The sequence below is a fragment of the Mustela nivalis genome (assembly GCF_964662115.1).
Source record: "Mustela nivalis genome assembly, chromosome: 16".
Classification (NCBI taxonomy): Eukaryota; Metazoa; Chordata; class Mammalia; order Carnivora; family Mustelidae; genus Mustela; species Mustela nivalis.
The window spans coordinates 37,463,490-37,480,444 of NC_139035.1; the positions used below are offsets into that span (position 1 = coordinate 37,463,490).

Sequence of the window (16,955 nt, forward strand, 5' to 3'; positions counted from 1 at the left end):
ATTCCAACTGCTTGATTCATGGATTGAATGGGTCAATCAAAATACTGGCTACCAAATCTGTCAATAATTATACCTTAGCTGGAGTCCTCTACACTCTACCTAGTCATTTTTCTTTGAAATGGACAGATTTCCCATGGACAAATGAATGTTTAGATGGTGGATAGATCAGAAGCCAATGCTTATTGGGACATTTAACTATTTCTGTTAAAATCCATCAAGGGGACCTGGGTGGCTCAGGCAGTTAAGCATCCAACTCCTGATTTCAGCTCAGGTCTTCATCTCAGGGTCAGGTGTTCAAGTCCAGCATTGGGCTCCACATGGGGTGTAGAGCCTTTTAAAAAAATCTGTAACAAGTCATAAGCCTCCCACCGGTCCACCCCATTAAGCCTGCATGGCTGCCTTAAATAGGAACATCCAGGAGGCCCACATGATTCTGGGTTTGCCTCCATAGGGAGAGATTTCTCCCATGGATTGAAGTACATGCCAATAAGCTTGTGATGAAAAATCTCTCTCTAATGTTAGGAGAACTGGCTGACTCCACAACTCATACAGTGATCACGTAATTCATTGGATAATTGCAGAGTTCTTGTTTATCTATGTTTACCTACTCACTGAACAAAAAGGCATTTGCATCTGTTGCACATGGATAAATTTCTCTGGGAAATGTGCACATTTGTGTAGGTTAGCACTTGGAATTAAGTAGATGCCATGGACCCTCAAGACCCTGTTCCCAGGATCTGGCCTTGATGTTTGACCTGTGCCAGGTCTCTGCCTAACCTGGCCTATGTAGCCCATAATGTGCAGTGTATACCCCATTTGCTGGCCTTGGGGAGCTGGGGTCTTCCAAGCCTGTGGAATTCAAGCCTGTCCACAACCACCTGCACAGATGTCAGGCTCAAAGAGCATCTTCAAAGAGGGAAGGCAGGCAATGGCAGTCAGACCGATTTTCCTGATTTGTAGTTAGAGTGTCTCGAGTTATATTTTTGAGTGGCCCATAGAGACAGGTATGAAGACTGTCTATATATGAGCTATTAGGATTATTTCCCTGAAGCTTACATAATGTCATTCCTGTTCAGTTTTTAGGACTTCAAGAAAAAGGATGTTTGACTTCTTAGTGATTCTAAGTCAATTAGGTGGGAGAAAATTAGAAACATTATTATGGAGAGTTGTAGCCAGACTTTGGAAGGAAGTAGAAGAATTCAGGATTTAGTCTAGTTTATAGGTAGGAAACAAAACCTCAAAAACAATGAACAGGGGGCACCTGGGTGGCTCAGTGGGTTAAAGCCTCTGCCTTCGGCCCAGGTCATGATCCCAGTGTCCTGGGATCGAGCCCCACATCAGGCTCTCTGCTCAGCAGGGAGCCTGCTTCCTCCTCTCTCTCTCTGCCTGCCTCTCTGTTTACTTGTGATCTCTGTCTGTCAAATAAATTAATAAAATCTTAAAAAAAAAAATTCTTAGATTTGAATTTTTAACAACCTCTCAAGGCTAAGAAGCCAACCCAAAACTTGCCCTCAGACTCTGCCTGCAATACCTATAGGTTTGGGTTACTTCTCTTCTCAAGGTCCTCAAAATAGCCTGAGGGGTTCTGGCACTTTCCAGGAAGTAACTTTTTTTTTTTTTTTTAATGTAACTGGTAAGGCTTTTGGGAACCCTGTAAGCAGAGTATGAGACTGATTTTCCAAGAGTCTGTATTGGCTCTATAAAGTCAATCTTAGTTCCTTGAGGATGTTTGGTTATATCTAAGTCTATGCATTTTTCTCTCAAATATGACATTATAGTCAAAGCCTTGGTAATATTGCCTATATTTCCAATTGTGTTCTGTTACAAGTAGAACATTCTTATTGAACTTATGCAAATAAATCTATTGCCAAGAAGATAAAAGAATGCTTACTGTGTTTCTGAATTCTGGAGGGATCAGTTAGGGAGAAAAAGATAAATATTTTAGTTCTGCTTAAAAAGGTGTAATTCAACAATTGCCACAAATCAGTTAGCTTAAGAGAAAAGGTTTCCTTAAATATGGAACAAAACATTAAAAAATAAGCAATATTTCTAAAAACCAGTCATAATATAATAATCATCTTCCTCAATATTCAGTCCCATGTAATTAATTCTTGGTTTGCTTAAATCTGGTTTTTCCATTAGTCTTGGAAATTGCTTACCCAGTTCAGTTTTTGATCTTAAAGTTACAAGAAACTTGTGTTCTAGAGTCATTTTCATGAATGTTTTTGAGGAAGAGTTTTTTCAGAAACACTTATAAAAACATCTGAGAGAAAGTATAATTACCTGTAAATGATAAAAGACTTAAAAATGGCAATGGGTAAGGATCTGATTAGAGTTTATTACAACACAATTAAGAAATTTGGTTATAACTGTGACACACATTTTAAGATAATAAATACAACTGTAACTGGTTATAGTTGCCTATCAGATTTTTAGGAATTTCATATAATTTCTAAAACTTATTTTAACAACATATCTACACAAGTATAATCAAAGAGGGTATCACTTATTTTGCAACGATTCTATTTAGCACACCGAATACACCTAATTAGTTTAATGTCTCTATTATGTTAGAAGAACAAATCCTTCCAGATGTTCCAGGGATCCTCTAGACAGTTTGTGGTCAAAAGACTTCATGTTAGAGTTTGATATTGGGACCTTTGTCAAAGAATGTAAAAAGGTTTGAACATTTGATTAAGATCACAAATCATTATGAAACAACAATTCTGTTTAAACAAAGTGACAATGAAAGATTTCAAAGGCAAATGCAGAAGGTGACATAGTTGTGAGCAAAACACTTAATATTGAGAAGATTCAGTTTCATTAAGTAATTAAAAATCTGATGATAAAGATACCATAAAACACAGACTTTGATAAAACATAAAACCCTCTTTTCTAAGCAGAAAAGCCGAGGCCTTTTATATCTCTTACCAAGAACAAACCAACAGTTCAGGTTTGCCTAAGTGAAAGCCTAATTTTAATTTTCTACCAGTGTACTTTTGATGAAAGTTCATTTATGTAATTTAATTACTTTATTTGAATCTTAGGCAGTCCTAACTTCACATACAATTCCTTCTCAAAGATTCCTTTTCCATAAATCTTTACACTTTTTTTTCCCCTTTACATTCAGATTTTGTCCTATGTTTTTCCTCCTTTCCAGCCTCTCTTTAGGACAAAATTACTTTCTTTTCCCTCAAAAAAATGCATTTCTGTTTCTCATACTTTCTTTTACTGAAGGCATATAATCTACTTTGCTTACATATGAAAATGTTTTTATTTGTAGTCACTTTAACCACATATATGAGTTAGAATTCTCAGCCCATAGAAACCTAAATTTCTAGTGAAATATTAGTAAGCAATTGTGAACTGTTGTTACACCAGCATTTTTGTTTAGATTTGTAACACATTTTATAATTTCTAGAAACACACTTCCTCCTAGTGCAATGTTTCAACGAAGCATGAAACATGTTTACTAACCAGCAGTTAGTAAACAAACACGTTTACTAACCAAACTTTATCTTTAGTTTGTTTGAGATAGGGAAGTCAAAAGTAAATAAACCTATGTTCAGCAATGAATATTTCATTCTTTTGTCCTATTTGGAAATGATTTAAAGGTTTCAGGTTACCAAAAACATTTTGGGAGTTGTTTTTAAATATGCATGCTATAAAATATAACTGTTGCTAAAAAGTTTATGTACAAATTCTTATTCCTTTTACACATATGTAAATCATTTGCTCCCAACAGTTATGTTTAAATCACCAATGAATAATTTATGAGATATAAGTCAGTTATCATTCTAAGTTATTTTTGTTGACTAATTTTGTAACAGGGTTAACATGAAGTTATTTGATTAGTGAACTCATGTAAGATAAATGTATTATATTGAATGCCATTAACTCTAAATTCATGTCTATTTTAATTAACCAATTACCTTAAATTAGCTCTAACACTGTGAAAATTAATAAAGGGAAACCTCACTAAAATGGAAACCTCACTAAAATGGAATTGGTAGTTTCAGCAGGAGATACTCTCATGACCTACCACTTCTTATAAATTGCAAATCCAACAGGAAGAGAGGGACCTGCACATGGATACCACGGAACTACTCCACCAGGAGGAAGAAAGGCTTTCTTCTTCCCCTGCCCCACAGTCCAGCCAATGAGATACAGTCACAACGTAGCCAATGAGAAGCCACTATCCTTCAACTCCGAGTTTACTCCAGTAGACTTCTTTTTGTTTTGTATGTCTTTTTTGTTTGTTTTTAAAAGATTTTATTTATTTGACAGAGAGATCACAAATAGAGAGGCAGGCAGAAAGAGAGGGGGAAGCAGGCTCCCTGCTGAGCAGAGAGAGCCTGATTCGGGGCTCGATCCCAGGACCTTGAGATCATGATCTGAGCCAAAGGCAGAGTTTTGTTTTGTTTTTTTTTTTTTTAATTTATTTGACAGAGAGAAATCACAAGTAGATGGAGAGGCAGGCAGAGAGAGAGAGAGGAAAGCAGGCTCTCCGCTGAGCAGAGAGCCCGATGCGGGACTCGATCCCAGGACTCTGAGATCATGACCCGAGCCGAAGGCAGCGGCTTAACCCACTGAGCCACCCAGGCGCCCCCAAAGGCAGAGGTTTTAACCCACTGAGCCACCCAGGTGCCCCTCCAATAGACTTTTTGTTTAAAAAGGCCTTCTGGGGCCACCTGGGTGGCTCAGTGGGTTAAGCCGCTACCTTCAGCTCAGGTCATAATGCCAGGGTCCTGGGATCGAGTCCCGCATCGGGCTCTCTGCTCAGCAGGGAGCCTGCTTCCCCCTCTCTCTCTCTCTGCCTGCCTCTCTGCCTGCTTGTGATCTCTCTCTCTGTCAAATAAACAAATAAAATCTTAAAAAAAAATTAAAATAAAATAAAAAGGCCTTCTGCACTTCCCCTCTCCTCTATAAAAGAGCATACCCCACCTTTGTTTTCCAGGCCTGCCTATGGTTTTGCCTGAGCTTGCTTATCCTGGATTGCAATTCTTTGCTATCCGCCCCCCCTCCTTTTAAAGATTTTAATGATTTATTTGACAGGGACAGACACAGTGAAAGAGAGAACACAAGCAGTTGGAGTGGGAAAGGGTGAAGCAGACTTCCTGATGAGCAGGGAGCCCTATGCGGGGCTTGATCCCATCATGACTTGAGCTGATGGCAGGTGCTTAACAACTGAGCCACCCAGGTGCCCCCTCTGCTATTCCTAATTAACCTATATTTGGATGAAAAAATGACTAGCAGCTTAATTTTAACATTACTTGGTGATCAGAAGTGGGATCTAGAAAAGACCCCCCTTCCCAAGAACTCCAAGGCTAGTGAGCAAACAGGTGCTGGTACACACTCAGCTGACTGGGCTCACCACTTTCTCCCTGACCTTAGAGTGTGAGGGTAAGTTTTCTCCTAGGTTTTGAGCTCTCCAAATTGTGTTCAGTCTCTCCAGGCTTTATTTGGGGTAAGTTTTAAGCACTGCCTCCCCCTTTTAAAAACATCTCCGAGAGCAGTCTTTTGGCCTTTGGTTCAGCTCCTTTTTGGAACTGGACTGTTACTAATGGAAATGCGCTGACCTTTGGTCTGACTTCTGTTTGCAACCAGGCTGTTCTTACTGGAACTGTGCTGGCCTTTGTTCCAATTCTTTCTGAAACCAGGCTGTTCCTGTCAAAACAGTGCTCTTTAGAAATTTTCTTTTTGCCCTAGAGAAAAACAAAACAAAACCTCTAAGAAATGGGATCCTAGTCCTCAAAAGGCTTTGAAGGTGCCCGCCCCAACTTGTCGGACTTTGGTCAGTTTTAAGTTTAAAAACTATCATCCCTCTGCATGGACATTTGTATCTAAGTGGACTGACTGAACCAAAAGTAATCTAGAACTTCAGTAGGCAGAACTTCCAATCTCCCCAAACTTAACTGTCCCCAAACTGAGTTGGGCAGCCATGACCTAAAATTGATAAAACTGAATGAGCTTCCCATCTTAACTGGGATTTTGAAACTTCCAAACCTCATCATTTGGAATTCAAATTGGACAAGGAATCCAAAATCACTTCTGCAAAATACAATCTATTATTGAAGGCAAAAATTTAAAAGAGAGAGAAAGAGAGAGAGAGAAATAGCAGAAAGTCTTCTGAGGCTTCTTCTTTCCCGCTCTTTCATCTTTTTGACACAACAGCTGTCTTGTGCTCAGGCCCCATCTCTAGCATCACGTTTCTCTATTCTCTCTGCACCTTTCCCATCTCCTCTGTACCCTCTGATCCCTTATTCTAATCTTTTTGCTAAATTTCTGTTTTCCTTTGAAACTTCCTCCACCTCTTCCTCTCCCAAACCTATTAAAACCTGCCGCTTTAAAGTTAAGTCTTCTGAGGATCTAAATAAATCCCAAGTTTCTTTTGTTCCTGACTAAGGCTGAATTGTGAGCCATAAAGAGATTCCTATAGTGACTGAGGACCCTCATAAGTTTGCTGCAGAATTTAACATAGGTTTTCAAACTTGCCAACCTGATTTCTCAGATTTATATTAATTAGTCCACATGCTTGTTGATGAGAATCAGTCCAAATGTTAGATGAAACTAGCCTGATGGGAACATCTTGAACAGGATTTAGAGAAACAGATCCCTAACTTTTGGCAAGATGTTAGAACACTTGCTGGAGATCTCCACTGAAGAATTATAGTAGCTTAAAAAAAAAAAAAAAGATTTTACTTATTTAGAAGAGAAAGAGACCACAAGCAGGGGAGCAGAAGGCAGACGGAGTAGGGAAAGCAGGCTCTCCACTGAGCAGGGAGCCCAGATGCTGGGCTCCATTCCAGGACCCCAGGATCATGCCCTGAATGCTCAACTGACTGAGCCACCCAGACACCCCTATAGTAGCTTTTTTAGAAAGCCTGTCAATTGGAAAAAAATTCAGGCTTGAACACAAAAGCCTGATGAATCTGTTCATGATTATTACCCTTGATTCCAAACTATCTTTAAAAAAAAAAAGAATTCTGGTCTTATCTTAGATGTTGAATCCCCTTAGGTAGCATTTAACACTTTATTAATGGGCAGATCTGAGATCTTTCCCTTTTAGTTAAAAAGACCATGATGTAATGGGAAATCATATCCACTCCCAGATTTAGTTAATTTAGCAAACCAGCTCACTTGCACCCTAGATGAATTATTTAAAGGAAAGAGTAGTCAAATTTTCAGTGTTCAACTCCAGGGAATTAAGACCTTTAAACAAAACTGGAAACTTAGTTTCTGCTCTTATTGCAAAGACCAAGGGCATTGGAAAGAAGACTGTTATGAATTTAAGTGCTCCAGATGCCTTCGACCCTCTGGCCAACCTTTTTAATGTCCTCCTAATTACCACTGATGGGGCTCCAAGGAGCTAAGGGGCTCTTCCCAGTCTTCTCTCTCAATCAGATCAGAGGAACCATTCTTCAGAATGGGAATGAAAGCTCTTCCTTCTCCTACTAACACCAGAGCTTCATTCTTGGAGATCAACCCCATTGCTATAAAGCAGTCCCTGCCTTGGAGTACTAAACCAGTTCCAACAGTAGTGGGGCTCTAATAAACCCCAACAAGTTCCTGTCTCTGAATCTATTCCCTTTTGTCTAGGCTCTTTGAGAGATACACAATTCCTTTCTCTTTAGTTCCTCCACCTGTATTTATTTCAAGATTTCTTAGAAAAATACCATGCAGGCGTTTCTTTCTACCAAAAGGGGGAAATAATTATAGAATTTGACAGTAATAACTAAAATAGTCGAGCAAGGAAAATAAATGATGCTTTGGCATCTTTTCTATACTTGGTCTCTAATGGTGCTAGAGCGGAGTCCGAGGACATTGGATCATTTGCTCCCATTAGATCAACCACCGTCCTCTTTATGGGTAAAGCCTTCAGTGATAGCCACAGAGTCTACAGTGTACCTCCCATCAGGATTCAAATGGACCATGCAAAACTTCTCCCTGATATTAATTCCCTATAAATGGAGAATTCCTTCAGTGTATCAAGCCCATTACAGGAGATTACAAGGCTCAGGGTCTCATTCTCTGCTACACTAGTCCCTGTAACACTCCATTTTTGCCTATGGAAAACCGTAGGTTAGGCTGAGGATGGAAATTTGCACCTTTTGACTCCCTGTGACAATTTATAGAAAACCCCTCTAACCAACCCTACTACCAATGCATTTTCATAGTTTACTGATGGTTACTAATTAAAGGATAAAAATGGTAAATATTATGCCAAGCATTTCTATTGCAACTCCTTTTGAAGTCACTGAGACAGCACCTTTATCTTTGGCTACTGCAGCCCAACAGGCTGAGTTATATGCCCTTACCTGAGTGTGTACTTTGACCAAGGGTAAAACTAAACATTTATACTGATGCCTCTGGGGTTGCCCATAATTTTGGAATGTTATCGTAACAATAAGGTCTCCTTACCTCCAATGGGAATACATTTAAAAATGGTTCCTATGTCCAAAATGTATTACAAACCATACTTTTGCCAGGGGCTATAGCTGTTATTAAGCTTCTCAGACATTCCAGACCTGACTCCCAGCATGTTAAAGGAAACTACCTTGCTGATATTTCCACATATGCAGCTCTCACGGAGACCAATAGTTAAACCACTGTTATGTTTCAAAGGATGGTCTCTCAAATAACGATTGAGAAAAACTGATGAGAGATGTCCAAAAATTGGCTCCAGAAAAGAAGAAACAATATAAAAAATGTAATCATTGTTGGTTTGATAAAAAGAACTTTAGTTTGGACGAAATAACTATCCAGCCCAGCAGGAATTCTAAAATTCCCACTACTTACAACTGAATATGCATTAAACTACTGTTCTACTGATAAAATGGTAGTGTTCATGAACCAATATTGGTAGGGAAATGTTAACCACCCTACAAAAACTGCCTACCTTGGTTGTTCCTTTTGTCCAAATTACAATATTGGAAACCTCTCCCTACTGGCCCTGGGCATGTTAAATTGCCAAATGAACAATTTGAGGTTTGGCAAATGGATTTCATACAGCTCCCTCCATCTCGAGAATACAGTGTTTTAGTAATGGTTTGTATGTTTTCTCACTGGACTGAAGCTTTCCAATGCCTCTTCTGTGGCTAAAATTGTGTTAGAAAAGATTATCCCTACTTGGGTTACCTCTCTCAAACTTCACAGTGATTAAGAGACCCATTGTACTGGTCAGGTGCTTTGTCGCATCTGTGCTGTTTGGCTGATTTTACAACACTTTCGTTGTGAACACCATCCTCAATCCTTGGAGTTGATTGAATGCACTGACAACACTATTAAGACTAAACTGAACAAAAAAGACTTTAAAACAAAGACTATCACAAGAGACAAAGAATGACACTATATAACCATAAAAGGAATATTCCAACAAGAAATATAACACATGTAAATATGTACCCAACATGGGAGTACCCTAATACATAAAGCAGCTACTAACGAATATGGAAGCAATTGATAGTAATACAATAATAGTAGGGGGTTTTAACATCCCACTGACCTCAATGGATAGATCACCCAGACTAAAAGTCAACAAGGAAACAGTGACTTTGTGTGACATATTGGATCAGCTCCATCTAAAAGATATATTGAGAATATTCCACCCTAGAAGAGAAGCATACCCATTCTTTTCAAGTGCACATGGAACATTCTCCAGAATAGATCACATATGTATCCACAAAGTAAGTCTTGACAAAAAAAAGACAAATTCAAAAATACCAAATTCCTACCATGTATCTTTTCTGACCACACTGCTATGAAATTAGAACTCAATTACAAGAAAAAAATCTGGAAAGAAAGCAATTATATGTAGATTAAATAACATGATCAAATAAAAATAATAATATTTTATTTTATATATAATATTTAATAAAAAATTATATAACAGTGAATGGGTCAACCAAGAAATCAAAGAGGAAATAAATGGAGACAAATGAAAGCATAGTCATCCAAAATCTTTGGAATGCAGCAAAAGCTATTTGAAGACGGAAATTTATAGCAGTACAGATGTACCTCAAGAAGCAAGAAAAAGGAAGATGGCGCCGAAAGCTAAGAAGGAAGCCCCTGCCCCTCCCAAAGCCGAAGCCAAAGCAAAGGCTATGAAAACCAAGAAAGCGGTGCTGAAAGGCGTCCACAGTCACAAAAAAAAGAAGATCCGCACATCATCTACGTTCCGAGGACCCAAGACTCTGCGTCTCCGAAGGCAACCCAAATACCCTCGAAAGAGCGCCCCCAGGAGAAACAAGCTTGACCACTATGCCATCATCAAGTTCCCCCTGACTACTGAGTCAGCCATGAAGAAAATAGAAGACAACAACACGCTTGTGTTCATTGTGGATGTCAAGGCCAACAAGCACCAGATCAAACAGGCTGTGAAGAAGCTCTATGACATGGATGTAGCCAAGGTCAACACCTTAATCAGGCCTGATGGAGAGAAGAAGGCATACGTTCGGCTGGCCCCTGACTATGATGCTTTGGATGTTGCCAACAAAATTGGGATCATCTAAACTGAGTCCAGCTGGCTAAATCTAAATACAGTTTTTTCATGATAAAAAAGCAAGAAAAATCTCAAACAACATAACCTTACACCTGAAGGAGCTAGAAAAAGAACAGACAACCTAAAACCAGCAGAAATAAGGAAAAAAATAAAGATCAGAGCAGAAATAAACAAAATAGAAACTAAAAAAAAACAGTAAAATAGATTAATGAAACCAGGAGTTGGTTGAAAGGATCAACAAAATAGACAAACCTCTAGCCAGACTCCTAAAAAACAGGTCTTGAATAAACAAAATCACCAATGAAAGAGGAGAAATACCAACATCACAGGAACAAATAATTGTCATAAAATATTATAAAAAACTATATGCCAACAAATTAGACAACCCAGAAGAAATAGATGAGTTCCTAGAAACACATAAATAGCCAAAACTGCAGCAGGAAGAAATAAAAAATTTGAACAGACTAATTACCAGCAAGGAGATTGAATTGTAATTAAAAAAAAAACTCGCAATAAGCAAAAGTCCAGGACCAAACAGTTCTATGGCAAATTCTACCAAATGTATAAAGAAGACTTAACACTTATTGTACTCAAACTATCCCGCAAAATAGAAGGAAACTTCAAAATTCATTCTGAGGTTGGTGTTACCTGATACCAAAACCCATTAAAAACCCATTAAAGACCCCACAAAAAAGAACTATAGGCCAATATCTCTGATGAACATAGAGGCAAAAATCCCCAACAAAATACTAGCAAATAGAATCCAACAATACATTAAAAAAAATCAGTCACCATGATAAAATGTATTTATTCCTGGAATATAAGGGTGATTCAATATTTGCAAATCAATGTGATACATCACATCAGTAAGAGAAAGGATAAAAACCAATATAATCATTTCAATAGATGCAGAAGAAGCATTTGATAAAATACAACATCCATTCATGATAAAAGTTCTTGACATAGTGGGTTTAGAGGGAACACACCCCCAACATAAGAAAGGTCATCTATGAAAAACCTACAATGAACATCATACTCAATGGGGAAAAATTGAGAGCTTACTCCCTAAGGTCAGGAACAAGACAAGGATGATCTAACCACTTTTATTCGACATAGTACCAGAAGTCCTAGTTATACCAATCAAGTAAGAAAGAAGATATATATAAATTGGTAAAGAAGAAGTAGAACTTTGATTTACAGATGACATGATACTATATAGAGAAAACCTAGAAGACTCCATCAAAATCTGCAGGAACTAATAAATGAATTCTGTGAAGTCACAGGATCTTTTGTGTTTCTATACACTAATAATGAAGCAGCATAAAGAGAAATTAAGGAAAAAAAATCCCATTTACAATTGCACCAAAAATAAGATACCTAGGAATAAACCTAACCAAAGGGGTAAAACTCTGAACTATATGACATTGGTGAAAGAACCCTCTTGCACTGTTGGTGGGAAAGCAAACTGGTGCAGCTACTGTGGAAAACAGTATGGAGGTTCCTCAAAAAGTTAAAAATAAAACTACCCTATGATCCAGTAATTACACAAAGAATATGAAAACACTAATTTGAAAGGGCCTATGCACCCCTATTTTATTGCAGCATTATTTACATAGCCAAGATATAGAGGCAGCCCAAGTGTCCATCGATAGATGTATCGATAAAGAAGCTGTACACACACACACACATACACAATGGATTATTATCCAGCCATAAAAGGATGAAATCTTGCTATTTGCAACAACATGGAAGGATCTAGAGAGTATTATGCTAAATGAGCTAAGTCAGAGAAAGACCAATACCGTATGATTTCACTCCTATATGGAATTTAAGAAACAAAACAAATAAACAAAGAAAATAAAAAGAAACCAAAACCTAGACTCTTAACCATAGAGAAAAAACAGATGGTTACCAAAGGGGAGGTGGGCTGGGGGATGGGTGAAACTGGTGAGGGGATTTAAAGTACACTGACCTTGAAGGGCATTGAGTAATATGTGGAGCTTTCGAATCACTATTTTGTAATTAAAATTTTAATTGATTAAAAAAATACTGGGGAACACTCTCCAGGTTTAGACCATGGACACAAGTGTCCTCAGAGAGAGCCTAGATAACACAGCCTCTGTGATCCAAAACTTTACTCCCCAAAATAGTCTAAGAAAGCAAAGGTCTTCATTCCACAGGTAGTGAAACCAAAACATTGAATTAAATGCTTCACTGTTCTACCGTAAGGAAACTCTGGTTAGCCTGACTGACTTATGAGCTTGTTTTGCAGAAGTTGACTGACCACCAGCAAGACTGGCTGAGCCTGGAACAAACCAAGAAGAATTCTTGCAGTTGCACAGACAGGACCAGGAGTAAACGAAAGTAACTTCTGTGATGACACATTCTGAGCTCTCCCCCATCTTCATGCTACCCTGACATTTAATGGACATGTGTCCCATGAAAAGATAGGGTTCCTGAATTTCCATACCCAGAAAGGAGAACACTTCTCTTTTCCCCTATATCCAATCAACATAGTCCATTCAACCTACATACCTATGACATCCTGCCCCCTTGTTCTTTTTTTTTTTTTAAGATTTTATTTATTTATTTGACAGAGAGTGATCACAAGTAGGCAGAGAGGCAGGCAGAAAGAGAGGAAGGGAAGCAGGCTTCCTGCTGAGCAGAGAGCCCGATGAGGGACTTGATCCCAGGACCCTGAGATCATGACCCGAGCCGAAGGCAGTGGCCTAACCCACTGAGCCACCCAGGCGTGCCTCCCCACCTCCTTGTTCTTAAATACACCTAACTGCAACCCTTTGTGGAGGCAGATTTGAGAAATTTTCTCCCATTTCCTTGTTTGGTGCCCTGCAATAAAACCCTTTCCTCTACCACAAAACCAGCATCAGTGTCGGACTTGCTGAGCACTAGGCAATAGACCCGTGTTCAGTAACAAAATTGGTGACCATGAAGGGACCCTAAGTCCTCTCTGGACACTTGTCTATTGTTCACTGCCCCTTGCTCGCCCAGGATTCTGTGAAGGGTCCAGCAGCTGCCAGGACCATTGATCCAGGAAGGCGTAGGGGTCCCCGCATGGTGGGATGATGCGAACCTTCACATTTTAGTTTCTTTTTTGTGGTAGAAAAACAGGACTTGATTTGGAAAAAGTCTGTTCTTGAATACTTCATGTGCGACAGCATGGGACAAGTTTTTCTTCTCTTTGAGCCTCTTCTGGGGGTCAACTTGATAGAGTTCCACAAGGAAGCTTTGACTTCTGAAAGGAAGCCTTCGCTGGGGGAAATCCTGACATCAAGGAAGAGTTAGGGACCCTACCCGTAGAAGTCCTCTGGTTTTCTTACTTCTTGAATTTTTTGATAATGTGCATCTAGTTTTGCTAGCATTATATTAGGCAATATCTTGGTTAGGATAAAAGAAGTAAGTTAAAGCCAAAGCATGGGTAATAGTAATTTGATCTCTTCATGCAGCCCTTTGGTATGCATACTTAAAATCTCAGCAGCTTGTAGTTATGATCCCATGAAAAACAAGACAACATTTTTCCTTAATATTGCTGGGCCACAGTGCTCCCTGGACTCCTGAGAAATGTAACTTGAAAATGGGCCTTTGGATTATAATGCTATTCTCCAGTTAGAATTGTTCTGTAAAAGAGAGGAGAAATGAGATGAAGATATTCTGTCTGTACAATCTTTCGTGTTGTTGTAGCAAAACAAGCTGGTACAGAAGAAATGTAAGATTATGGTCCAACAGGGGGATAAACCCCCAAAGGGCAGTGTTACCAGAATCTAATAAGCGACAGGATGACCCCTTAATTAATGCAGCTGAATTTGCCAAAGGTCCAGGTCGACCTCCATAGGGTGGTGCAGCAGGGGCTCCAGCTATGCAAACCTCCAAGCCCTGGGCTCTAGGGTCCCAGGCTTGTGAGGAGTCAGAACAAAAAGGAATAGTCTCTCCTCATACTTAACAGGGAAGGGAGCAAACTTTGGCCAGGGAGTCACTCAAATTGAGGCAGGGCCATTCCCTTTAAGGCAAGTGACCATTGAGGAAACAATGGTGACCAATCGGTTGAAATGATTTGTGTACCTTTGCTTTTTCTCTACTTCCAACTTGTTTAACTGGAAAAATAATAAGCCAACATATAGATATGGCTCCAAAAGGAATAGAAAATTTGTTCTCTCCAATCTCGCCACCCATAACCTCATCTGGGCAAAGGTACAGAGTTAAGTAATCACTCTCCATATGTCAGAAGAGTGGAGAATGATGTTAGAAGAAGCTGATAAGCTCCTGGCTGGGGCTCTAGCCAATCTGGTAAGGACTGCAGCTGGTGCCTGACCCCAACTGAGATACAAATGCTACGGGAAATTATGCTAGGGTCCTAGATATTCAAAAGAAATGACAGACGTTGGAAGGGCCATAGAAAGGTCTATGTCACAACTGGGAGAAATTGCCTTTGAGGTCTTTAACGGTAGAGATCACAAACAGGAGAAAAAGAAGCAATGCAAGATGAAACAGGTGACCTAGCTTGCTACTGCCCTTAACAAAGAGGTGACAAACCCAAGGTAAGAACTCCTGGCAAGCAGAATCAGAAGGGGCACACTATAATGGGGCCTTGGCAATGTGCCTACTATAAACAGGAAAGCCATTGGAAGAAAGAATTGCCCCTAGATTAAATAAAGCTCCTGGAGAAAAAGGGAAGCAAGATCACATTACTCTTGAAATGTCCCAGCTTACTGAGACTGATCAAAAGTGATGAAGCCTTCACTCTATTACAACCCACAGGCTCCATTAACCTTTCTCACAAGGAGCCCTGGCACAACTGAAAGTGGGAAGGTGGATGACAAAGTTTTTGATCGACACAGGCACCACCTGTTCTGTGTTAAATATTTGATTAATAAAATTATCCTCCATGAAATTAACAGGAGTATCAGGAGAACCTTTGCAAAGATGGTTCTTCCAACCCCTAGGTTGTCAAGTTGGAAAAACTTATCTGCAGCATAGTTTTTTGTATAAGCCTCAGTGTCCCACTCCACTATTCAGAAGGGACCTGCTGAATGAGCTCAATACTCACATCACTTTTTTGTCTGCATGAAGAGATAACAAAGTACTACCAGAGCAATGTGAGCATTCCAGGCAATATTACAGTAAGGACAGGAACAGCCAATGGTCGTGTCAGAAGAGATTCTACAAAAGGTAAACCCCAATGCAGGCAGATGGGATGACTGGAGGGGCAAAAACCATAGCACGCATTCAGGTGAGGTTTTGCCTAAGGCAAAGATCCCAAACCTAAAACAGTGTTCCCTAAGAGAACATCTTACGTGAGATTTGTAGACTCTGGCGATTGCCTTTTTAAAACAGGACTAATTCAGTCCTGTCCCTTACTTCTAACACTGCAATCTTGCTGGCTTAGAAGACCGCACAAAAGAATATTACTTTGCCCAAGACCTCAGAGCAATGAGACAAATAATGGAAAATGGTCACCTGGTGGTACCTAACCCTTGCACATTGCTCATCACCTTGTCTGGAGTTCTTCACTGGTTCACTGGATTCTTAAAGGAGGTGTTTCTCTGTGTGCCTCGAAGTCCAGAATCTCAAGAACTATTGGCCTTTGAATGGGAAGACTTGAACACGAAGGTTAAGCAGCAGTAATGCTGAACTGTACTCCCCCAAGGATTTAAGAATGTCCTTCTTTTGGTGAGGTTCTGGCTAAAGATCTTTGAGAACTTCAGCTCAGAGAGGGTACCTTGCTTCAATAGGTGGCTGACATTTTGATAGCCAGTAGGACCAGAGACTAAAGATGATTTGACTCAACTTTTTAGCTGATTGGGGATGAAATATCCAAAAAATGGGGGCAAATTTCTCAACTCTCTGTGAAATATTTGTTGTTTGAACGGTCTTCTCAGGGGCATAGCAGTTTCCTTCCTGATAGGGGAAGAGTTATTAGCCAGGACTATGTTACCCACTATCCAGAGACAACTGTGGAGATTTTTAGATATGGAAGAATTCTTCCATATCTAGATTTTCTACTTTGGCTTCACAGCGAAGCCCTTCTATGAAGCCATCAACTGAGGAAACAATGAACTCTGTAATTGGACAGGATAATGTCACCAGGCATTCCACGTCATTAAAAATTTTTGTTAAAGGCACCAGCATTGGGACTTCCAGACCTAAGAAAGCTCTTTGACTTGTCCATTCATGAAAGACTTGGTAACTTTACATGAGAACAAGTTGCGTATTTTTTAAAAATGGATATGGTGACAGGGGAATTCTGGGCTCAGATTGGTTTTCAGGTTTATTTTCGCAGATTCTCTCAGGCATTAATTAAAGTGGATATATTAAAGGACTATTAAGTGGATATACCCATATGCATCATACCAGTTATTAGATCTGGAATGACAAAATGTGCATGGTGTTGTTTCAAGGTGGTCAAAGAACTAATATCCTAGTTATGCTAAATGAACAT

The 16,955-nt window shown here is 39.4% G+C and overlaps 1 long non-coding RNA gene and 1 pseudogene across 3 annotated transcripts in view; both read left to right on the forward strand.

Moving 5' to 3' along the window:
* The window catches only part of LOC309849405, a 111,206-nt gene that overhangs the window by 86,633 nt on the left and 7,618 nt on the right, over nt 1-16,955 (forward strand). The window lies entirely within an intron of this gene.
* On the forward strand, nt 10,026-10,848 carry LOC309849403 (large ribosomal subunit protein uL23 pseudogene; annotated as a pseudogene). The gene has a single exon. The product of its transcript is annotated as a large ribosomal subunit protein uL23 pseudogene (transcript).